Here is a 25,608-nt window from a genome sequence, read left to right on the forward strand (position 1 = left end):
CAAAATAATAAAAGAGGTACACATTTTTAAGCCTTGCACAAAAAATTGGTACTATGATTTTCAGGAAATTGAAACATTCAAGACAAACCATACGTAGTGATTTAAAAAAGAGAATGGCCGTATATACTCATATGTTCGAATATTTGCTCCACAGTTAGTGGAAGCCATTTGGGAAGAAATAAAATATCAGCCTTGTTAGAGAAGGTGTTTCACTGGGTGTGGGGTTTGAGGTTTCAAAAGCCCAGGCTGTCTGTCTCTCTCTCTGTGTCACTCTCTGTCACACTCTGTCTCTCTGCCGTGAGCTTGTGAATCAGATAAAAGTTCTCAGCTACCACTATAGCACCTTCTGCCATGCTTCCTGACATGATAATCATGATTTCACCCTCTGAAACTTTAAGGAAAACCCCGATAAAACATTTCTTCTGTAAAGCTGCTTCAAAATAGAAAGTACTAAGATAGAATTTCATATCAAGCATGGGGTATTGATATAATAGTCATGTTATGTTAGGAGAAATATGGGGAATTTTGTGATTTTAGGTGAGAAAAGCAATTGAACACTGTAAGCAATGCTTAACAGGACATCTTAGTAGACCTTGGAATACAGTTGTACTGAGAGTGTGTGGACCATGAGGCCAAGTTGAAGCAGTTTCAGAGGGAAACAACATTGGTAACTAGTCTAGCAATTCTTGTGATCTGTGGCAATGAAGGCAGTGGCTTTTACCCCTTTGTCTTAGGAATCTGCCTGAGAATAAATGGAAGAGTTTTGGACTTTAATAACAGAGATTGAAAGAAAGCCTTATATTGACTGTGTGGCTTGCAGTTCACAGGTTTAGTCTATTTTCATCATGGTGGGACATGGTGGCATGCACACAGACATGGTTCTGAAGAAGGAACTTAAAGTTCTACATCTTGGTTCACAGACAGCAGAAGAAGAAACTGTGCACCTGGTATAGTTTGACTGTATATGCAATCTCAAACTTGCCCTCAAAGTGAACACACTTCTTCCAACAAGGCTACACCACCTAAGAGTGCCACTCCCTGTGGGCCAAGCATTCAAACACATGAGTCTATGAGAGCCATACTTATTAAAACCACCACAATAACTACATGATAATTTCATTTGATTTATAAAATTAATACTTATAAATATGTGATTTTGAGTTTTAATGTTAATTCATAAACTGTTTAATAATTTCATACTTGTATATAATATATTTTAAAATATTTTTAGATTATAATATCATTATATTCGTTCCTTCTTCCATTTCTTGCTTATAACATTCCAGGTAAACTTGTTCTCTTTCAAATTTATGGCTTGTTTTTTTGTTTCATTTATCTATCTGTCTGTCTGTCTGTCTATTTATCTATCTATCTATCTATCCATCTATCTACATACAGGGGATAATAGTGGTATAGTGGTATATATGATAAAAATAAATTAAACACACACACACACACACGTGTGTGTGTGTGTGTGTGTGTGTGTGTGTGTGTGTGTGTGTGTTTGTGTGTAGCTGGAGTTTTTCTGTGTCCTGGCTGACCGGTGGTCAGGACAAACCTATCCCACTCTCATCCCCCAAGTAAACACACAGAGGCTTATATTAATTATAACTTTAAGGCCATGGCTCAAGCTTTTAGCTAGATAGCTCTATATCTTAAATTAGCGAATAACTATTAATCTATGTATCGCCACATGTTCCATGGCTTTACCTGTGTCCCATTACATGCTGCTCCTTGGGTGGTGGGTTGGCGTCTCCTGACTCAGTCTTTCTCACCCCAGAATTCTCCTTGAGTACTTATCCCACTTATACTTCCTGTCTGGCTACTGGCCAATCAGCATTTTATTTGTCAACCAATCAGAGCAACACATATCCACAGCATACAAAATGACAATCTTCTGATATGGGACAGAAGAAAATGAAAAAATTAAGGGACTATTCTATTGTCACTAATCTCAATTCTTTGGTTCTATTTTGAGTATTTAAACTTTTCTTAAGGTATGAATTTTATATCAAAATTTATAAGACATATATGTATATTTTAAACTTTTGTTGTGATTTTAATGGTCATATAGAATAATAATTAATTCTAGAAACAAAGGGGTTCATTTAGCTGCCTATACATGTTTTTGTGTTCGCATCTCTATCAGTTTTCTGCAGGGAATCATGCCAGACCTAACAGCAAATTTGAAGTCTCCAGAAAAATGATGGTGCCCCACAACAATGATTCCACATGGACAATAATAATAATATCACTAAGCTGACAAACACCACCAAAAGATCAGCTTTGGACTACAAAACTCCTCAGAACAATTTCAAGATGACTAGCTGAGATGATCCAGCCTCACAGACTACTTGAACAAGGACTTGAAACAAACACTGCACTTTGGCATTATGAAGCGACTGAACAACAAATGATACAGCTACTTCTCCTAGAACTTGACAATTAACCAAAAAATTTCCTTTTCAGGAATCCCTAAAGATGCCTTTGCCCGCAAACAGTAGGAAGCAATTTTAAGAACAGGACGCCCACATTCCCAAAGAGGTGGCATGGGGCAGGTGGTTTTTGGTCTTTCAATGGGTTTTGGGTTTTGTTTAGGAGGGTTGGTTACAAGTTGTTGTTGTTAATGGTTAGGAAAAGGACTAAAAAAAGGAGATTAGAAATGATAGAACAAAGGAGAGATTATTGAATCTACTCTGAAAAGAAAAAAAGAAAGATATAGACATGATATAGATAAAAAGGTAGATTATTGAATCTATTTTTAAAAGAAAACTACTAGTTTTAAATGCTTTACATTGGATTGGATTTTTATATATTGTATACAAATTATATGTATTGAGATAGATATTGTTAGAAAACACTGTACGTATATTTCTAATCTTGTTTAGGATATCGTGCTTATATAGTTCATTTAACAATGTAATGAAATTTGCTAATCCTTGAATGTTATTATTGCCAACTATTAAGATATAAAGAAATGAAAGTTAGTAGTTAGTCATTAAAATTGAACTTGTAGTCACATTAGGTGTTTTCAAGGTTAAGAGAAATATATTATATAGCAGGTCTTCTTCAAACCCTTCAGAGAAATGCAGAATATGGCATTAAATTGTTTTAATAATTAATTTTTTTTTCTTTTTTTGTGACTATGAGACATGTTGGCTCCTGGCAGCACCAATCTACTTCAGAGAAGTTATGGGCATTGAAGAAACTGCATGTGGAATTAACTTCCATTGTGGCAAAAGTTAGCCACTGGACAACAAAGTGTCCTTGAATCGACTGCTGACAAACAGGACAAAATAGACAGACAGGACATGAAACAAAGGACTACCAATCCTTGCCAAGACAAGTGTGGTTGTGGCTTTAGCAACAGATATCCTCTGAGGCCACGACAATATGGCACCATTGCTGAAGTGGCCTTTACAATCCAGAAAAGGTACAGTGACCCTTTATTTGAAGGCAGGTGAACAGACAGTGGACTAATGGCTTCTGGTGTACAGTGGAACAATAGCTGAAACAATTATTCTTGAAAGAGTAACTAAGCTGACAGAGTCTAACCTCTCAATGGTAGACTGGAATTTAGTAAAAGAGATGAAGCCACCCACAAGAATGGGATGCGGAAAAGAATGGGAGGCTGAGATGAAGCCACCCTAAAGCCAAGAAGAACGGACAGCTGAATTCCAAAAACACCAACAATTTCCAGAATTTAAAATCCTGAATCGTGACAGGACACTAGTGGAATTCAGGTTTATCTGATATGTGGACTACTCTCAACGAATGTGAGGTGGAACTGTAGGCCTTGTGTACATCCTACTTCACAAATGACTCTATCGGATATGCTAAGCCTATAGGCTGAAGATAATGCCCCAATGCTGCAGAGAAACCTCAGGTGATTGTCCAGGCAGCTGGCTGTTTGTCAACTCACATTTTTTTTTGTAAGCCACTTGCTTGCTCTTCCTGTTTTTTTAGGTAATATTATTTCCTTCTTGGGTCTCTGAGGGAGTTGAAGATTAGATAGTTATAGTTGAAGATTAGACAGTTAGAGCTATAATTTTCCTTGTTAAGAATTTCAGAAAAGAATCTCATTAAAGTCGTGTAAGTGTATAAATTTGAATAACACTATAAGATAGTTCTCAGGTAGTAACATAAGTTAGGATAGAAAGTGAATCAGGTACGCTTTGGACTTACCAAAATAGGATAGATAATGGAATATTTTCTCTGAGTCTGTCAAATGCAAATAGACCAGACATTGTTTAGGTATTTATTAGTTGTATATTCTGTTTATAGTTATTGTACTTATTGTACATAGTTTTTTACATTAGTTATAACTTTTTTCTCAAAAAAGGAGAAAGCCACAAAGACTGTGGCAGTATGCATAGGGTAACATGGGGGTCCCAGAACTGAGAGGAGAAGTCAACACAATTCCTCATCCTAACCCAGAAGCTATCGAAAATTGATGTTATTCACAAGTGAAAAATTACTTTTCTCCAACAGAGTCTCACTGGGAATAAAAGTAACACTTAAGTATTGTCCCTATGCCCAGTAGTAGATGGCCAACATGAAAAAAAAGCTCAATAACTCAATGAACTCTTTGGCAGTTCTTTGTTTGATAATGTTCAGTAAGGGCATTTTAATTATATTTTATTATAATTATAATTGTTATTATTATCACCATCATAATTATCACCACCATTTCTGCATTTATTATTATTTCTGGTTTTGTGTTATTATGAAATTCTTGTGTGTGAAAATGTGTCTCTGTACCAGTGTATTTTTTTGCTTTTTCTTTGCTTCTTTGTCTGCTCTTTGTTATGTCCTATTCTGAATTGTTTGTTTTTACTTTATCATTCTTCATTTTTTTTTCATGACTGGACATTTATTTATTTATTTTATTTTGCAATACAATTCAGTTCTACATATCAGCCACAGATTCCCTTGTTGTCCCCCCTTCTGACCCACCCCTTCCCCCCAGCCCACTCACCATTCCCACCTCCTCAAGGGCAAAGCCTCCCCCGAGGACTGAGATCAACCTGGTAGACTCAGTCCAGGCAGGTCTAGTCCCCTCCTCCCAGGCCGAGCCAAGCAACCCTTCATAGGCCCCAGGTTTCAAACAGCCAACTCATGCAATGAGCACAGGACCCGGGCCCACTGCCTGGATGCCTCCCAAACAGATCAAGCTAATCAACTGTCTCACTCATTCAGAGGGACTGATCAAGATGGGGACCCCTCAGCCATTGGTTCATAGTTTATGTGTTTCCATTCGTTTGGCTATTTGTTCCTAAGCTTTATCCAAACATGGTCTCAAGAATTCTCGTAATTATAAACCCTCCGCTTTCTCACTAATTGGACTCCTAGAGCTCCACCTGGGGTCTAGCCATGGATCTCTGCATCCAGATCCCTCAGTCATTGAATGGGGTTTCTAGAATGACAATTAGGGTGTTTGGCTATCCCATCACCAGAGTAGGTCAGTTTGGGCTGTCTCTTGACCATTGCCAGCAGTCTGTTGTAGGGGTATCTTTGTGGATTTCTGTGGGCCTCTCTAGCACTTTGCTTCTTCCTATTCTCATGTGGTCTTCATTTACCATGGTCTCCTATTCCTTGTTCTCCCTCTCTGTTCTTGATCCAGCTGGGATCTCATGCTCCCCCAAGCTCTCTTTCCCTTGACCCTTGCCCTTCATTACCCCCACTCATGTCCAGATTGTTCATGTAGATCTCATCCATTTCTCCATCATTGGGCAATCCCTGTGTCTTTCTTGGGGTCCTGTTTTCCAGGTAGCCTCCCTGGTGATGTGAGTAGCAGTCCAGTCATCCTTGTTCCACATCTAGTATCCTCCTATGAGTGAGTACATACCATGTTTGTTTTTCTGAGTCTGGGTTATCTCACTCAGGATGATTTTTTCTAGATCCATCCATTTGCCTGCAAACCTCATGATGTCATTGTTTTTCTCTGCTGAGTAGTATTCCATTGTGTATATGTACCACATTTTATTTATCCATTCTTCAGTTGAAGGGCATCTAGGTTGTTTTGAGTTTCTGGCTATTACAAACAATGCTGATATGAACATAGCTGAACAAGTGCTCTTCCCCAACCCCACATCTGACAGAGGACTGATATCCAGAATATATAAGGAACTCAAGAAATTAGACATCAAAATGCCCAACAGTACAATTAAGAAATGGGCTATAGAACTAAACAGAGAATTCTCAACAGAGGAAACTCAAATGACTGAAAGACATTTAAGGAATTGCTCAACATCCCTAATTATCAGGGAAATGCAAACCAAAAAACTCTGAGATACCACTTTATGCCTGTCAAAATGGCTAAGATCAAAAACACTGAAGACACCTTATGCTGGAGAGGATGTGGAGCAAGGGGAACTCTCCTCCACTGCTGGTGGTAATGCAAGCTTGTAAAACAACTTTGGAAATCATTATGGCGCCTTCTTAGAAAATTGGGAATCAATCTCACCCAAGATCCAGCTATACCACTCTTGGGCATATACCCAAGAATCATACCACAAGAACATTTATTTTTTATATATTTTATTATTTGATTTAATTTTGCATATCAGCCACAGGTTCCCCTGTCCTCCCTCCTCCTCCCCACCCTCCCCCCATCGCATCCCCCATTCCCATATTCTCTAGGGCAAGGACTCCCCTGGGGATTCAGCTCAACCTGGTAGATTCAGTCCAGGCAGGTCCAGATCCTCCTCCCAGGCTGAGCAAAGTATCCCTGCACAGGCCCCAGGTTCCAAACAGCCAGCTCATGCACTAAGGACAGTTCCTGGTCCCACTGACTGGGGGCCTCCCAAACAGATCAAAATAATCAATTGTCTCACTTATCCAGAGGGCCTGATCCAGTTGGGGGCTCCTCAGCTATTGGTTCATAGTTCATGTGTTTCCAATACTTTGGCTATTTGTCCATGTGCTTTTCCAATCTTGGTCTCAATAATTCTTGCTCATAGAATCCCTCCTCTTTCTCACCAATTGGACTCTTGGAGCTCCACCTGGGGTCTGGCAGTGGATCTTTGCATCCCCTTCCCTCAGTCATTGGATGAGATTTCGAGCATGACAGTTAGGGTGTTTGGCCATCCTATCACCAGAGTAGGTCAGTTTGGGCTTTCTCTTGACCATTGCCAGTAGACTATTGTGGAGGTATCTTTGTGCATTTCTGTGGACCTCTTTAGCACTTTGCTTCTTCGTATTCCCATGGGGTCTTCATTTATTATGGTCTCTTTTTCCTTGGTCTTCGTCACTGTTCTTGATCCAGATGGAATCTTCAGCTCCCCTAAGCTCTCTTTCCCTTGACACTTGCCCTTCATTATGCCCCTCATGTCCAGGTCCTCATGTAGTTCTCATCCATTTCTCTGTCATTGGGCAATCCCTGTGTCTTAGGGTTCTGTTTTCTAGGTAGCCTCCCTGGAGTTGTGAGTAGCAGTCTAGTCATCCTTTGTTTTACGTTTAGTATCCTCCTATGAGGGAGTACATACTATGTTTGTCATTCTGTGTCTGGGTTACCTCACTCAGAATGATTTTTTCTAGGTCCATCCTTTTGCCTGCAAATATCATGATGTCATTGTTTTTCTCTGCTGAGTAGTATTCCATTGTGTATATGTACCATATTTTATTTATCTGTTCTTCAGTAGAAAGGCATCTAGGATGTTCCCAGGTTCTGGCTATTACAAACAATGCTGCTATTAACATAGCTGAGCATGTGTCCTTGTGGTATGATTGAGCATTCTTTGGGTATATGCCCAAGAGTGGTATTGCTGGGTCTTCGGGGAGATTGATTCCCAATTTTCTAAGAAAGCACCATATTGATTTCCAAAGTGGCTGTACAAGCTTGCATTCCCACCAAAAGTGAAGGAGAGTTCGCCTTGCTCCACATCCTCTCCAGCATAAGCTGTCTTCAATGTTTTTGATCTTAGCCATTCTGACGGGTATAAGGTGATATGTCAGAGTCATTTTGATTTGCATTTCCATGATGTTTAGGGATGTTGAGCAATTCCTTAAATGTCTTTCAGCCATTTGAGCTTCCTCTGTTGAGAATTCTCTGTTTAGCACTATACACCATTTTTTAATTGGACTGTTGGATATTTTGACATCTAATTTCTTGAGTTCCATTTCTTACTTGGACTGTTGTCCATTTTGATGTCTAATTTCTAGAGTTCTTTATATATTCTGGATATCAGCCCTCTGTCAGTTGTGGGGTTGGTGAAGAACTTTTCCCATTCTGTAGGTTATCGCTTTGTCTTGTTGACCATGTCCTTTGCTCTACAAAAGCTTCTCAGTTTCAAGTGGTCCCATTGATTGATTTTTTTCTCTCAGTGTCTGTACTACTAGTGTTATATTTAGGAAGTGAACTCCTATGCCAATGAGTGCAAGACTATTTCCTAATTTCCCTTCTATCAGGTTCAGAGTAACTGGATTTATGTTGAGGTCTTTGATCCACTTGGACTTAAGTTTTGTGCATGGTGACAGATATAGATCTATTTGCAGCCTTATACATGTTGCCATCCAGTTATACCAGCACCATTTGTTGAAGATCTTTTCTTTTTTCCATTGTACAGTTTTGGATTCTTTGTCAAAAATTATATGTTCATGGGTGTGCAGATTAATATCAGAGTCTCCAATTTGATTCCATTGGTCCACATGTCCGTTTTTATGCCAGTACCATGCTGTTTTTATTACTGTAGCTCTATAGAATAGCTTGAGGTCAGGGGTCGTGATGCCTCCAGAGGTTGTTTTATTGTACAGGATTCTTTTGGCTGCCCTAGGTTTTTTTGTTTGTTTGTTTCTTTCCATATGAAGTTTAGTATTGTTCTTTCCAGGTTTGTGAAGAATTGTGTTGGTATTTTGATGGGGATTGCATTGAATGTGTAGATTGCTTTTGGTAAAATTGCCATTTTTTCTATGTTAATCCTACCTATCCATGAGCATGGGAGATCTTTCCATTTTCTGACATCTTCTTCCATTTCTCTTTTCAGGGACTTAAAGTTCTTGTCATATAGGTCCTTCACTTGCTTGGTTAGTATTACCCCAAAGGTATTTTATATCATTTGTGGCTATTGTAAAGGGTGATGTATCTCTGATTTCCTTCTCAGCCTCTTTGTCAGTTGTATATGGGAGGGCTACTGATTTTATTGAGTTGATCTTGTATCCTGCTATGTTGCTGAAGGTGTTTATAAGCTGTATCAGTTCCTTGGTGGAATTTTTGGGATCACTCATGTATACTATCATGTCATCTGCAATTAGCGAAAGCTTGACTTCTTCCTTTCCAATTTGTATCCCCTTAATCTCCTTATGTTGTCTTATTGCTCTGGCTAGAACTTCAAGTACTATATTGAATAAGTATGGGGAGAGCAGTCAGTCTTGCCTTGTTCCTGATTTTAGTGGAATCACTTTGATTTCTATCCATTTAATTTGATGTTGATTGTTGGCTTGCTATAAATTGCCTTTATTATGTTTAGGTATGTTCCCTGTATTCCTGATCATTCCAAGACCTTTATCATGAAGGAGTGTTGGATTTTGTCAAATGCCTTTTCTTCATCTAGTGAGATGATCATATGGTTTCTTTCTCTCAGTTTGTTTATATGGTGTATTATATTGAGGGACTTTCGTATGTTGAACCACCCTTGCATCCCTGGGATGAAGCCAACTTGATCATGGTGGATAATTGTTTTGATGTGTTCTTGGAGTCTGTTTGCCAGTATTTTATTGAGTATTTTTGCATCAATGTTCATGAGAGAGATCAGTTTCTAGTTCTCTTTCTTTGTTGCATCTTTGTTTGGTTTAGGAATCAGGGTAATTGTAGCCTCATAGAAGGAGTTTGGTAATGTTCTTTCTGTTTCTATTGTGTTGAACAATTTAAAGAATATTGGTATTGATTCTCCTTTGAAGATCTGGTAAAATTCTGCACTGAAACCATCGGGTCCTGGGATTTTTTTGGTTGGGAGACTTGTAATGATTGATTCTAGTACCTTAGAGATTATTGGACTATTTAAATAGTTTATCTGGTCTTGATTTAACTTAGGTATGTGGTTCCTATCCAGAAAATTATCCATTTCTTTTAGATTTTCCAGTTTTGTGGAGTAGTTTTTTAAATATGACCTGATGATTCTCTGGATTTCCTCTTTGTCTGTTGTTATGTCCCCCTTTTCATTTCTGGTTTTGTTAATTTGGATGCTCTCTCTTTGTCTTTTGGTTAGTTTGGATAAGGGCTTGTCTATCTTGTTGATTTTCTGAAAGAACCAACTCTTTGTTTCATTAATTTTTTTGTATTAATCTCTTTGTTACTATTTTATTGATTTGAGCTCTCAATTTGATTATTTACTGACGTCTATTTTTCTGGGAGACTTTGCTTCTTCTTGTTCTAGAGTTTTCAGGTGTGCTGTTAAGTCACTAGTGTGAGATTTCTCCAACTTGTTTATGTGGGCATTTAGTGCTATGAATTTTCCTCTTAGTACTGCTTTCATAGTGTCTCATAAGTTTGGGTATGTGGTATATTCATTTTCGTTGATCTCTAGGAAGTCTTTAATTGCTTTCTTCTTTCTTCCTTAACCTATTGGTGATTCAGTTGAGCATTATTCAGTTTCCATGAGATTGTAGGCTTTCTGTAGTTTTTGTTGTTGTTAAAATCTAACTTTAAGCCATGGTGGTCTGATAGAATGCAGGAAGTTATTCCAATTGTTTTGTTTCTGTTGAGATTTGCTTTCTGGCCAAGTATGTGGTTGATTTTAGAGAAGGTTAAATGGCGTGCTGAGAAGAAGGTATATTCTTTTTTGTTAGGAAGAAATGTTCTGTAGATATCGATTAAGTCCATTTGAGTCATGACATCAGTTAAGTCCTTTATTTCTCTGTTAAGTTTCAATTTGGCAGATCTGTCCAGTGGTGAATGTGGGGTGTTGAATTCTCCCACTTTTAATGTGTGGGGTTTTACATGTGATTTAAGCTTTAATAATGTTTCTTTTACATATGTGGGTGCCCTTGTGCTTGGTGCATAAATGTTCAGAATTGAAACTTCATCTTGGTGGATCTTTCCTGTGATGAGTTTTCAATGCCCTTCTTGATCTCTTTTGATTGTTATTAATTTGAAGTCAATTTTGCTGGTATTAGGATGGCTACACCTGCTTGCTTCTTAAGACCATTTGATTGGAAAGTCTTTTCCCAGCCTTTTATTCTGAGGTCGTGTCTATCTTTGAATTTGAGGTGTTTTTCTTGTATGCAGCAGTAAGTTGGGTCCTGCTTTCGTATCCATTCTGTTAGCCTGTGTCTTTTTATAGGTGAATTAAGTCCATTGATATTAAGTGATATTAATGACCAGTGATTGTTCATTCCTGTTATTTTTTGGTGGTAGTGTGTGTGTACTTATCTTCTTTGGGGTTTACAGCTGTAGTGTTATCTATTGCCTGTGTTTTTGAGGTTGTATCTGACTTCCTTAGTTTGAAATTTTCCTTGTAGTGCTTTCTGTAGGGCTGAGTTTGTGGATAAGTATTGTTTAAATCTGGCTTTGTCTTGGAATATCTTGTTCACTCCATCTATGATGATTGAAAGTTTTGCTGGGTATATTAGTCTAGGCTGGCATCCATGGTCTCTTAGTGTCTGCATTACATCTGTCCAGGTCCTTCTGGCTTTCAAAGTCTCCATTGAGAAATCTCGTGTTATTATGATGGGTTTGCCTTTATAAGTCACTTGGCCTTTTTCCTTTGCTACTCTTAATATTCTTTCTTTATTCTGTACATTTAGTTGTTTAATTATTATGTGGCAAGGGGACTTTTTTGGGGGTATCTAGCCTATTTAGTGTTCTATAGGCTTCTTGTATCTTCATAGGCCTTTCCTTCTTTAAATTGGGAAAAGTTTCTTCTATGATCTTGTTGAATATATTTTATGTGCCTTTGAGTTGGTATTCTTCTCCTTCCTCTATCCCTATTATTCGTAGGTTTGGTCTTATCATGGTGTCCCAAATTTTCTGGACATTTTGGGTCATGACTGTTGGCCTTAACATTTTGTTTGACTGATAAATCTGTTTCTTCTACTGTATCTTCAACACCAAAGATCTGCTCTTCCATCTCTTGCATTCTGTTGGTTATACTTACATCTGTAGTTCCTGTTTGTTTACTCAGATTTTCTATTTCCAGCATTCCCTCTGTTTGTGTCTTCTTTAATTTTTCTATTTCCCTTTTCAGGTCTTGGACTATTTCCCTCATCTGTTTCATTGTTTTTTCAAGGTTTTCTTTCAAGGATTTAATGGGTTTTTTTTTTTTGCTTTATTTTTCTTTTCCTCTAGTTTTTTATAGCATTCTTCCCATTTTATTTTTGACTTTTCATGTTCTTTATTGATTTCCTCCACTTTTTGTTTGTCTTTTCTTCAATTTGATTTTTGATTTCTTCTTTAAAAGCCTCTAGCATCTTCATGATATTATTCTTAAGGTTGCTTTCTTCTGCTTCTTCCTTTTTGTGATGTTCAGGTCTTGCTGTTGGAGGAGGGCTAGATTCTGGTGATGCTGTATTGTTCTTTATTTTGTTCTATGTACTTCTGCCTTTAAGTCGGCCCATCTCCTCATGGATTCTTTCTTGGTCTAATCAGTGCTCTTTGACTAAACAGAGCTGACAGATTCAGTGTTTCAGGAAGTCTCTGGTCTATATGGGAGCTCTGTGCTGGATGGGAGCTGGGGGCTGGTCTCTAAATCTCAGGAAGTGGAGGGGGGTCTTGGGCAGATGGGTGTCGGGGTAGGGCGTGTAAATTGCTGGGTCTGTGGCGGGGGGGGGGGGGTTCTTGGAGAAGGGGAACCTTTCCATGGAGGGCCCGCCCAATGGCCAGAAACTGGGGCCAAGTTGGACGGATCTTCCCCCAGAATGGTTGGTCCCCAGGGATGGGTCCAAGGGGCAGGCCTCCCTGGGTATGACCCCAGGCACAATCACCTGTGGTCAGATGAGAGCTGAGTGCTGATCTCCAATTCTCAGGAAGTGGGGGGGTGTTGGGCAGATGGGTGTGGGGGCAGGGCATGTAGATTGCAGGGTCTGCTGGTGGGGGATCTTGGAGAAGAGAACCTTCCTGCTATCATTATTCTTTATATGTCTGCTTATGTTCTAATGATCGACAGAACCTGGGAGGAGTTTGTAGCTGGTCCTTCCTTGAACTGCCAGCTCCTGAATAATGTCACTGAGACTTTTTATTATGAAAGCTTGGCCTTAGCATAGGTTTGTTCCTAACTAGCTCTTACAACTTAAATTAACCAATTTATATTAATCTATTTTATGCCATATGGTTCTTTACTTCTCTTTTGTACCATATGTCTGACTTCCTCAGATTCTTTCCCACAGATCACATCTCTGCCCTGAAGTTCCGGCTATAATCTCTTGCCTAGCTATTAGCCATTTAGCTCTTCATTACACCAATCAGAAGGTGACTTAGGCAAGTGATGTAAAACAGAGACACATCTTTACACAATATACAAAAAGATTATTCCAATAGGAGTTAGAGGAGGGGAAATTGTAATCAGAATATATTGTATAAAAAATCTATTTTCAGTAAGATAAAAATAAATAAAAATGAGGAGAGGTTGGTAGGAAGATTATGCAGAAGGGCATTAACCTTTAGAAATTGCAGTATTTTTCCTTCTAGTTAATCACAATGAATCACATTAAGCAAAGAAAATAAGGCAATATTCACAGTAGGAAGTGTTTATGTTTTGAAGTGAACAGTGATATTGCAAGACTTACTTATTTTCTGAAAACTGAAATTATAAACATGCATTTTATTTATTGGTGTTAATACTGGAATTTTAATTAAAATATGAATGAGAAATTTTAGAAAAAGAAAGAGTTTTGAATGGGAGGTTATTTTGTAATACCAACATAGAAATAAGTTCCCTTAAATATTACAATTAATTTTAGTTTTGCCCAACAAGGAAGAGTAGGATTATCATGTTAAAGTCACTATAATTCACCACATGGATTCATACATTTGTACTACTGCAATAAAAACATCACAGACTCAGTTTACCTAAAAGCCACAGAAACTGACATTGTGATTCTGAAGGTTGAAATGTTCAAGATCAACAGCAGGTTCAATGTCTGTGAGGACTGGTATTTCTTTCCAAGATGGTACAAAATTGCTGCGTCCTCTGAAGAGAAATTATGCTACCACTTATATGGCAGAAAGGACACAAGAATTAAGAGAAGTGAGTTCTTTTCATCAAACCCTTTTATAAAAATGCCTAAACTCATTCACAAAGGTCCTGTCTTAAAGACCTTGTAAAAGCCATTCCTTTATTTTATTTTCCTCATTTTATTAGCTCTTTGATAATGTTGTAAAAGATTTTAAAATATATCCACATTCTCCTTCCGCTTCTCCTAGATCTTACTCCCTTCCCTAGCCAGAAAACATGATTTGCAGTGTTCTCCTTAAAAAGAAAAAAAAAACACTAAATATAGATTATGTTGCCCTCATACAATTGTATGTGTGGTCTTTACTGGAAGGTCATCTACCAACCAGGGGTCTCACCTTTAAAGAAAATCCACTCTTCCTCTGTCAGCAGCTATCAACTGCCAATAAATCCATAGATAAGCATAGTATTCTGTGTGCACTCCTCTGTCCATACTTGAATTTTGTTTGATCTAAGCCTTCATAGGTCTTTGCATGTTACCACAATCACTGTAAATTCATATATGAAACTACCTTACTGTGTACAGAAAACATTTATTGGAGTCTTCCACCACCTCTGGCTCTTAAAATCTTCCTTTTCCCTCTTCTGCTATGATTCCTGAGCCTTGGATTGTAGGGTTGTGATATAGATGTCCCACATAGGGCTGGGAATTTTGCAATCTCTTTTTGTCTGCAACTTGATTAGTTGTAAGTCTTTGGGTTAATCATCATTTACTACAAAAGGCAGCTTCTCTAATGTTGATTATGATATGCACTATTCTATGTGTATAGCAACAAGTAATTAGGAGTCAGTTTAATACTACGTCCATTTATCAAAGTAATAGTAGTTGGTTCTGACCTAAGCATTATGACCTGTCTAGTCACAGGTTTTTGTTTTCAATAATGGAGACATTCAAAATACAAGATCAAGTGAAGAAATACATAATTTTCATGAATTTGATTACTTAAATAATGCATTTACTCCAATTTAATTCCAAATGACTCATCATTTCAATACATTTTACTATCTTATCCTAATTCATGGAGAAATCAAAGCCTTTTCTTCTCTTAAATTGTCCTATTATTTTTGTTCACTATATAAGGGTAACACTACCATAATATTTATTTTTCTGATTGTTTGTCAACTTGAAATAATCTAGAGTTATATGCGGAGAACAACCTCAGTTGAGAAAATGCCTCCACTATATGACCAATACGCAAATTTATAAGACATTTTTTTCATGTGGGAGTAGGAAGATAGTATTGAGTGGTATATAAAAATCAGGCTGAGCAATCCATGGAGAGCAAAACAATAACTATCATCCTCCAATGTCCTTTGCTTCAGTTCCTGCCTCCAGATTCCTGCCTAGAATTCTTCTTCTGAGTTCCATCATGCAGAACTGCAGTCTATAAAATTAAAGAAACCCTCTTCCCAACCCTCAAGTTGCTTTTGGTCATGCTTTTAACCACAGCAATATAAACATAACTAAAACACTTAGAGTATATTGGAGTCATATAACCTTAATGTTTAAGGTAAGAATTAAGACAATCACAATTCAAATCTCCTTTCCACCAAATTCTGTTTGACTTTGTACAAATTCCGTAAAATATTTGTGTGCCTCACATTTTCATTTCATTTTATGGGTATAATAATAATAATATCTACTTCATAGATTGTCTTGAGTGTTGAAAGAATTTAAGGAGGTAGAGTAATTGGCATGTTGTCTGGCCTATATTATATATCCACTAATTTTATTTTAAATACTGGAATGACACAATAACAAAAACATTCCATTTCTGGCCAAGATACACAGAATGGTTGAAAAAGAAAATGAATAGAGAACTCAGAAATCAGAATCAAAGATATGGTAAACACATTGCCTTCTATTTGTGACTAAAGAAAGTTCAGCAATATGATGTTAAGTGAACTGGCTTATAACGTGATTTAAGGATACAAATGTGAGGGGGTTGATAATAGTAGTAAACAAATGAGGGAGAGGTTTTTAATTTAAAATTATACAAAGTCTTCTTATAATATCTAAAATACAAGCCATAATATATAAAAAATGATCACTGATAACTAAATACAATTTAAATAATAATGAACAATAGAAGAAACAGAAAACAAATTTACCAGATGGATGACAAATTGAAAGATTTTTACACCACATGAAATTGACAAAGGATTTAACGAGTGCTTGAAACTACTACAAAATATGCAAATCAATAGAAAAGGGACAATGAATGTAAGAAAGAATTTAAGGATTAAAAAAACTCAATGGTAATGTCTAAGTTAAGGTTTCTATTGCTGTGAGGAGGCAATATGACCACAGAAATTCATATAAAAGAAAACATTTAATTGGGGTGGCTCATTTACATTTCAGCGTTCCAGTTCATAATCATCATGGTAGGGAGCATGGCAGCATGCAGGCAGACAGGATGCTGGATACAACTTGATCAGAAGGCAACAGGAAGTGGACTGTGTCACTGTGCATAGCTTAAGCATAAGAGACTCAAAGCCCACCCCCAGAGTAATACACTTCCTCCAACAAGGCCACACCTCTTAATAGTGTCATTCTCTTTGGGTGCCATTTTCTTTCAAACCATCACAGGTAATAAATGTACTGAGATCTATTCAATGTCAGCTAAAGACATTCAAACAATACCACCTGAGTAGCATCTTTTACGTCAATAAAACTTAAAACAACAACACTATCATGCCTTGGGAAATATGAAAAAGAGAAGAAACTAATTTCATTGGGGAACTTTTTTTTCAGGACAGGGTTTCTCTATGAAACAGTCTTGGCTGTCCTGAAACTCACTCTGTAGACCAGGCTGGCTTAAACTCAGAGATTTCCTGCCTCTCTCTCCCAAGTGCTGGGATTAAAGGCATGAACCAACAATGCCTTACCCTCATGGGGAACTTTTGCTTTAGCAAGTAAGTAAGGTATGAAATTCAATGTGCATATGCTGGTCATATGTTCTAGAGAAACATACATATCTTTCCCATTATATCATTAAGAGCCATGCAAAAGCTTGTTTATTAATAAGTTAGTTGTAATGATAGGAAAATGCTGTTTTAATATCCATTATATAGGAATAGATTAGGATATCATTAAAAAGTTTCCAGTGTATTAATTCATTGTACTTTGAAGCAAGGAATACAAAAGTACATATCTCAACAAGGATAGATTCCTTGCTGTGGAATAATCCTTTTGTTCACTGAAGATTTGTCACATGGATTGGTTTAATAAAAAGTTGGTTGGCTGGTAGCCATGCAGGAAGTATAGGCAGGATAACTAAGGATAGTGGGAAGAGGGATGGCAGAGTCAGAGGATTCATTAGCAGATGTAGAGAGAAGCAAGATGAACATGTCGAATTAAGAAAAGGTACTAAAACACATGGCAAAGCATAGATAAAAATATGGGCTAACTTAAATGTAAGAATTAGCCAGTAACAAGCCTGAGCTATTGGCCAAACATTTATAATTAATATTAAGCCTCTGTGTTTATTTGGTAGCTGCTGGTTGGACAGAAAATTCTGCCAATAAATGAGGCTCAAATATTCAGCAACTACATCCACATAACCCTAAGAGAGCTTAGAAAAGTGCTCTAAACACACAGAAATAGAGCCAGGAGTGGCTTCTTAGTCTTTTGTCTCTCATGCTGGTGATGATACAGGGTCACATCTCCTGGCTACTGCCTGTGGGCTTGAGCATCCAGCACACTATAAGGCACATGATGGGTCGCTTGCAGTCTTTCATGCTAGCCTCAGTATAAAAAAGCATCTCCTGGCAGCTGTCTGTGGAATGGAGCCAGCCCACAAAATAGAAGCAGAGGTTCTAACCACACCGCTTAGAAATTTAAAAGCTCATTTCATCAGAAAAAAATGATTACAGGTACACATTAAAAACAGATTCATACAGAAAAAAAAAACTCTATGGCTTATAGAATGTTTAAAAACATAGAAAGACTTGGTAGAGAAAAAGGTATATACAGTCTTAAAAAGGAGATATATAATTTTAAAATAATAAAGTCTTTAAAAAGGGAGTAAAGTGATATAAAAGAAAAAAGCCACAGAGAGTCTGGATATTATATGTTACATTGCCTTTGCATTTTTGACTGCTGAAGAAGGAGCAATAGCTGCCAAGACACATTGGATTATGAAAGCTGTTATATTAAAGCAACCTACATAATTTAAAAATGTCTTAACTTCATAGTGGGAGTCAAAAGATACGTTACTTTGGGGAAGAGTTTATACTTTTATTTCTATAGGAAATGAGAGGCTCTAGATTTGTTCAAGGTTAAAGATGATTGGGTTTGATCAAAGAAGACTTCCTGAAATACTGGCTAGAGACATAAAGAAATAAACCTAGAAAAACACCAAAACATATAATGAATATTTTACTTGCTCAAACATGAAACAAAAAGTAATCTTTGACTGACTTGTGCATACCATACATTCCATAATTGTATGTTACCTTTAAAAGTTCATGTATTTTCAGAGCATGGGAACCAAACACCAATGAATATGGGTGGCCCAGGTTATCCAGAATCTCAAAATGCCTCTGTTATCATCTCCTCAAAATACTTCATCCGAAAGAGCTTCAATCTTCTGGCTGAGATAGTCCAAACTCATGGACTACTCCAGCCAGGACTTCACTGGTATCCTGATTTGCTCAGGGTTCCTCCAAAGATACCAGTATACCCAGACAGAAGGAAGTAATCTAGATAATGATGCCCACATTCCCCCAAAATGTGTTATTGATGTTTATTATCATACAAGTTACTAACCGTTATTTGTGGTTATACTTTCTTTGTGCACCCAAATAAAGGTTATCTTAGAATCAGAGGAAAAAGCCAGATACTATATTAAACATAGAAGTCAGGCAGTAGTAACACACACTTTTAGTCTTAGCATTCTGGATATCTGTGAGTTCAAGGCCACATTGGAGAACTGAGCTTGGCATGGTGATATACGCCTTTAATTTCAGTACTAACCATAGAGGTCTGGAGGTCTGTACAAACAGACAGGAAGTGATGTAGTTGGGGAGGGAGAGGAAATGAGTTGGCAGAACAGAAAGGCATAAAGGCGTGAGTATACAAGAAGTAGGTCTCTTTGGAGACTAAGGGCTGATAAGGTGAAGTTGGTGGGGCTTTTCCTATTCCTCTGATCTCTCAGGTTTTAATCCCAATATCTGGCTCCAGGTTTTTTATTAATAAGACTATTCAGCAATTCATCTTACAGTCATTGGTAATGATCATAAAAAAGAAACTAAACAAGAGGTAAATTCAAAGACCTCTTTCTGAAGGAAAAAAGAGGAATAAAATATAGAAATGATGAGACAAAAGGATATATTATTGAATCTACTTTAATCCAAAAAACAACTATTAATCTCCAAATAATTTACATTGGTCTGGATTTTAGTTTATTGATACAAATTTAAATTTATTTCTTTTATTCTGTATGTATGTTTATACTCTTGTTAGGGACATTATGCTTATACAGCTCATTTAAATATATAATGTATAGTTAAGAAATACAGGTGAATAGTAATCTATAATAGTCAAACTTATAGTCATGTTAGGTATGTTTTCAAGGTTATACAGTGTAGATGGAAGCTTCTGTCCCAAATAAACACACAGAGGCTTATATTAATTATAATCTGTTTGACCTATTGCTCAGACTTATAACTAATTAGCTCTTATGCATAAATAAACCCATAATTCTTGTCTATGTTTAGCCACATGGCTGGGTACCTTTTCTCAGTCCAACATTCTCATCTTACTTCCTCTATGTCTGGCTGGTAGCTCCCTCTCTGCCCTTCCACTTCCCAGCCTTCTCCTAGTCTGGTTACCTCATGTAGCCTACACTTCTTGCCTGGCTACTGGCCAATCAGTGTTTTATTAAACCAATAGGAGTGACAAATCTTTACACTATACACTGCATTATCACACAGCAATACACAGATAAATTTAGATAGATAGGTTGTCTTCAAACACTTCAAAGACCTACAGAATATGACACTTAAAATATTTAATAACCTAAGGTTTTTTATGACAGTGAGACATGTCTTCTTCTGATAGCACCAACTTATTTCAAAGAAGATGATGGGCACTGAAGAAACTCTTTATTAACATATGTGATTTGCTTTTTTAATGGTAAGATCTAGCTATTTGGGGAAAAAAAACTTCCCTTGCCTCAATTGCTGATAATACACTGTTCAAACTGGACCAGTAGGATGCAAAATAAAGTGACTGTCAACCTTTGCCAAGACAAGGTCGAGCAGTCCTTCAAAATTTCCTGCTTCTCAGAAAAGTCTGTCAGTTATACTATTTCTGTAGGCCAAAGATGGATGCTCCAACATTACAGAATTTTAGGTAACTGTCCAGGCAGCCAGATGCCCCTGTCATTAGATGACATTATAGTCTTCTGGGGTATTTGTTGAAGCTAAAGACTATATAATTAGACTTGAGGTTTTCCTTAATTATGATAAAAGGTAAATTAGATATAAAACTTTGTACTTACAAAGACAAGAGAGATATAATAGAATATTTTCTCTAGTTTTGTCATATACAAATACAAATAGACTGGATATTGTAAATAATTCTTACTTAATCACTGTTCTTGTTGTATATATCATTACTATGTTAAAGATAAAACCTTCCTTTTTAATTAGAGAAAAAGCAGAAAATAATTTGGAATAATCCTTTTGTACACTATGAAGATTTTTCACTCGGATTGGTTTATTAAAATGCTCATTGGCAGGTAGCCAGGCAGAAAGTATAGGCAGGACAACCAAACTAAGGACGCTGGAAATAGTGAGGGCAGAGTCAGAAGAGTTGTCAGAGAGACATAGAGAAAACAGGAGATGAATGTGCCATGCTAAAAAAGATACTGTCATATCAAAGAGCATAAATAAGGAATATGGGTTAAATTAAAATGTAAGAGCTAGTTAGTAATAAACCTAAGCTATTGGCTGAGCATTTACAATGATATTTAGTTTCTGTGTTGGTTATTTGGGAACTGGTGGGTGGGAAAGAAAAGTCTGCCTACAGTCCCCAAAATATAATGCTAGAAATCTCTCTCTCTCTCTCTCTCTCTCTCTCTCTCTCTCTCTCTCTCTCTCTCTCTCTCTCTGTGTGTGTGTTATATTGATTGTGGTATGTGTACTTGTTAGTGTAGGTGTGAGCAAATGAGCGTGTGCATTCATACAGAGGCCAAATATAAATGTTAACATTTCTTTGATTACTCTCCACCTATTTTTTAAAATAGACTCTCTCACTGAACCTGAAGCTCATTGATTCCTCTAGGGTTGGCTGATGAAAGAGGATACTTCTGTCTCTGCCAGTACTGGTGCTGTGTTTGCAGGCACATGACATAATGTCTAGGTTTTCACTAGACTTCTGGATAAACAAACTCAGATTCTCATGCTTATATTGATTGCACTTTACAAACTGAGCCATTTCCCAGTCTCCACAAAGCTGCTGATTTGAAAGATTGCAGAACATTTGGGAGTCTTTCTGGAAGAAGTTCAGTGGGGATGAGTTATGATGTCTTGTAATCTTGCACATTTCCTCTTTGTTCTCTACTTTGTGACTGCTTATGAAATGTGACCAGCCCTCTTTGTATTCCAACAGCTATGCTTTCCTCATCATGTCAAACTCTATTCATTTAAACTATAAAAAAAACAAGCCATGTTCCTTAAGTTAATTATTTTCATCAGGTGTTTGATCTTAGTCTTTGTGAAATTGTTAAAGGACCTAAACCATATATGTGTATGTGCGTGTGTGTGTGTGTGTGTGTGTGTGTGTGTGTGTGTGTGTGTGTGTGTATGTATGTGTATATGTATATATGCATACATGTGGTTTATATGTGTGCTTATATATGTTATATGTATGTTTGTATTATATATGGTTTTATGTACAGTTTATATATACATAGATATGTTATATATGTGTGTGTATGAATGTCAAAAATGTCTTGATTCTCAACTTAATTAGATTAAAAGAAGTCTAGATGATTATTAAAACACATTTTTGTGTATTTATGTAATCTTGTTTGAAGAGAGATTAGATAATGAGGGATCAGACTTAATAAATGGGTTCACTGTATTAATTGATTCAAAATATGAACAGATTGCTGTTATGTGGTAAAATCTCATGATGAATGAAGACAGGTCAGTGGCAGGGGATGGGTGATGTGCTGTTGAGGAGTATAAGCTTGTCACTTGGCCTTTTCGTGAGCCTCTCTGGTTTCTGGTTCCTGGCTATGAGGCTATGGGTGATATGACTTTGTCACATGTCCAAACTTCTAACTAGAAAAACAGCATAATCACATATGTTTAAGTTTAAAGTATATAAGTAAATGCAGACTGAAGGATGTAAAGAGACTGTTTATATTGAGGTTGGGTATAGGGATCAGAGATCAGGAGGAAGGAATCTATATGGCCTTTTGTTTTGACATATGTGATAGAAATAAATTCCCTCTCTAAATCCTCAAAACTATAATTACTAGTATTATATTTGCCATGTAAGTGCACACTTTAAAAGAAAACATTTGCTATAAAATTATCTGTGGTTTATTCACTTTCAAAAATTTCAAATATGGAGAAACTTCACACTGTCATTTAGACCTCAGAATTCCCCTCTTCTCTTTAAATGTTCATAGATTATTAATGATAAGAAACCTGAGGTTAAAAGGGAGAAAATGAAAAGGGAAAAGATGCAATTATATTACAATCACAAAAATAAAAAATAATGAAAGAGGGGTTCAGTAAACACTCAGTTTTCACATACTAAGTTGCAGATCTAAGGCATCAATCAATGCATGTCCTTCTCTAAGCACAGAGAAAGCCCAAGAATTACGTGACATTAAGTTAAATTTTGTAATTTTGTGTTTCCCCAAGTGCTTTTAATAAGATATCTTTTCACATTCATAAACTAAATTTAAGGATGTTCTTTTTACTTATGTGGAAAAACTGGCAATATTTTATCTTCATAACTTCATGAGGAAATTGACAACATTATTATTTAAAATTTTTATTTTATTGTTGAGTAGGAAGATGTCAAGTATTATGAACTAAACAATTCTAATCCTGAGTCCTTCATGGAGGAAGTCAGTATGAAGAAATGCTTGAAAACATGAAATATGTCTATGGTAAATATAGTAGTAATGTGCATATGGTATATAAAATGCTCAAGGTGATTCATTTTCTCTGTACATTTGTTAAATTTGACAAATATGGTGCTTCATATTCTGAGGGAATTTTATTATGAGGAACTACTAGATAATGAGCATTTAATTAAGAGTGTTAATTCCACACATACAATATGCTTATTCTTTAAAACAGCAGCTTTCAATCAAGCTTAATTTTCATACACAATTCATATGATACTTTCAGGTTCATTTCACTATAAATATATTTCAATAAGTATTTTCTGATGAGACTAATTGTCCTTTAAAAAATCACCCTCTTGACAAACATCATTACACAAGCAATTTCATCAGTAACTACTAACATTTGGGCAGTTAACATTTTCCCCTGCTTAAACTTGTACATTTTTCAATACTTTATTGCATACAGTCTGCCAAAAAAAAAGAGAAATGAATGCATTTGGCTATTTTCCTTTGTAAAGTATATTTTCAAATACATATCATTTATTTCTTTTATGTATGATAGAACAAGATATTAACAAGATTTGGTCTACTTGAGAACTTGAAGAATATGAAGATGAATCTCATAGGAAACTATGACAAGAATAAATTATAAGTAAAATACTATTTATGCATTGTGAAGAAAATTACATTACTAATTAGGTTCCTGTTACCAAAAATCATTGTTCTGATGAAATGTACATTTATGATTTCCAATCATTATTTTTATTAATTTCTTGTCTAGGGAATTGAGACAGAAAACATTCATATAGTATCAAATAATAAATGCATGTTTAAAAAGTTGAGACAATATTGATTATGTAGGAAAGCAGATTGGATCTCAGAATAAGATGGCATACACAATGTGGGTTTGAAAATCTGAGTGTGTCTAATAAATGAAGTAGTCAATGGGAAGAGGAAATATTATTATGTTTAATATCCTCTGTGTTGACAAAGTTTAAAAATAATCAGGAGAACATGGCTCATGAAGTCAACTAAGCAGAGTTCACATGAGCTCACAGAGATGGAAACAGCAATCACAGGTCCTGCATGGGTCTGCATCTGGCCCCCTGTGTATATGTTATGGCTGCTAGCTTGATATTTTTGTGGGACTCCTAACGGTGCAAGAAGGTGTATTTCTGGCTCTTTTGCCTCCTCCTGGGATTCCTTGTTCAATTCTGTTTCCTTGTCCAGCCTTGATTGGAAGGCTTTTTGCCTTATCTTATTGTATCGTGTTTTGTCCTGTTTAATTGTTGTCTCTTGGAGGCTTACTCTGTTCTGAAGAGGAAATGGAGGGGAAGTGGATCTAAGGAAGAGAAGTGGGGAGGTAGCTAGAAGAAGTGGAGGGAGGGGAAACTGGTGGGAATCTATTGTATAAAAGAAAAATCTATTTTCAATTAAAAAATCAAAAGAAAATATAATTCATGAATCTTCATAGAATTTATGTAATATTGATAAAACATGGCTTCCACTTTCCAATTTTACTTGCTTTATGGAAGTAGTTAATTAATTAATTATACTTTATGAAACATCACTATATAAATGTAATATTAGCTCAAAAATAAAGCAACTCAAGTATAATCATAAATATTTAGGCATTTCTATAAGAATCAGGATGTCATATACAAATATACAACTCTAAATATATGACTAATTATTAATCTATTTAATTATCCATTCTAATCTAAATGAGTTACATAAACATAATACCTTAAATGAGAATAGACATATATATATTTTTCTATTCTCATATATATATATATATATACAGTATAACAAAATTAAGTTTAAACTTCTATCAATAAACCAAAATCTATACCAATGTAAAACATTTTAAACAGGTTGTTGCTCTTTAAAAATAGGTTTAGCAATTTACCCTTTTATCCTATCATATCTCTATCATATCCCCTTTTCTTCTTTAGAAAGAGATTGTATTTATAATCAACCTGTTTTAAATAAAAATATTGATTTTTAAACTGTAGCATTTTAAGACTGAAACAGCACTGTGGCTGTTGGTTCTGCCCACTTCAGCTTTTTACCATGGCAGTGGTACATTTTCTACCAGCTCTGGGAGCCATCAACTCTCAGAAATAGTAGGTCTATGTTTCTATCAAAGTAGCATGTAGCCCAGAAACCTCTTTTTGTTTTGTACCAGCAAAGGCTAAATCCACCATGCAGCTTGATATGCCACTTGTAGAGGCCTCATTCCCGCCATTGGGCAGGTTGAGCGCACACCAGGAACCTGCCATAGTAGATAGTAGGTCAAACATGCAGGCTGCTACTAACTTGAAAGAGACAATTAGGAACTG

This window comes from Peromyscus californicus, unplaced genomic scaffold (assembly GCF_007827085.1).
Source record: "Peromyscus californicus insignis strain IS unplaced genomic scaffold, ASM782708v3 Scaffold_10__1_contigs__length_136768540, whole genome shotgun sequence".
NCBI classification, from domain to species: domain Eukaryota; kingdom Metazoa; phylum Chordata; class Mammalia; order Rodentia; family Cricetidae; genus Peromyscus; species Peromyscus californicus.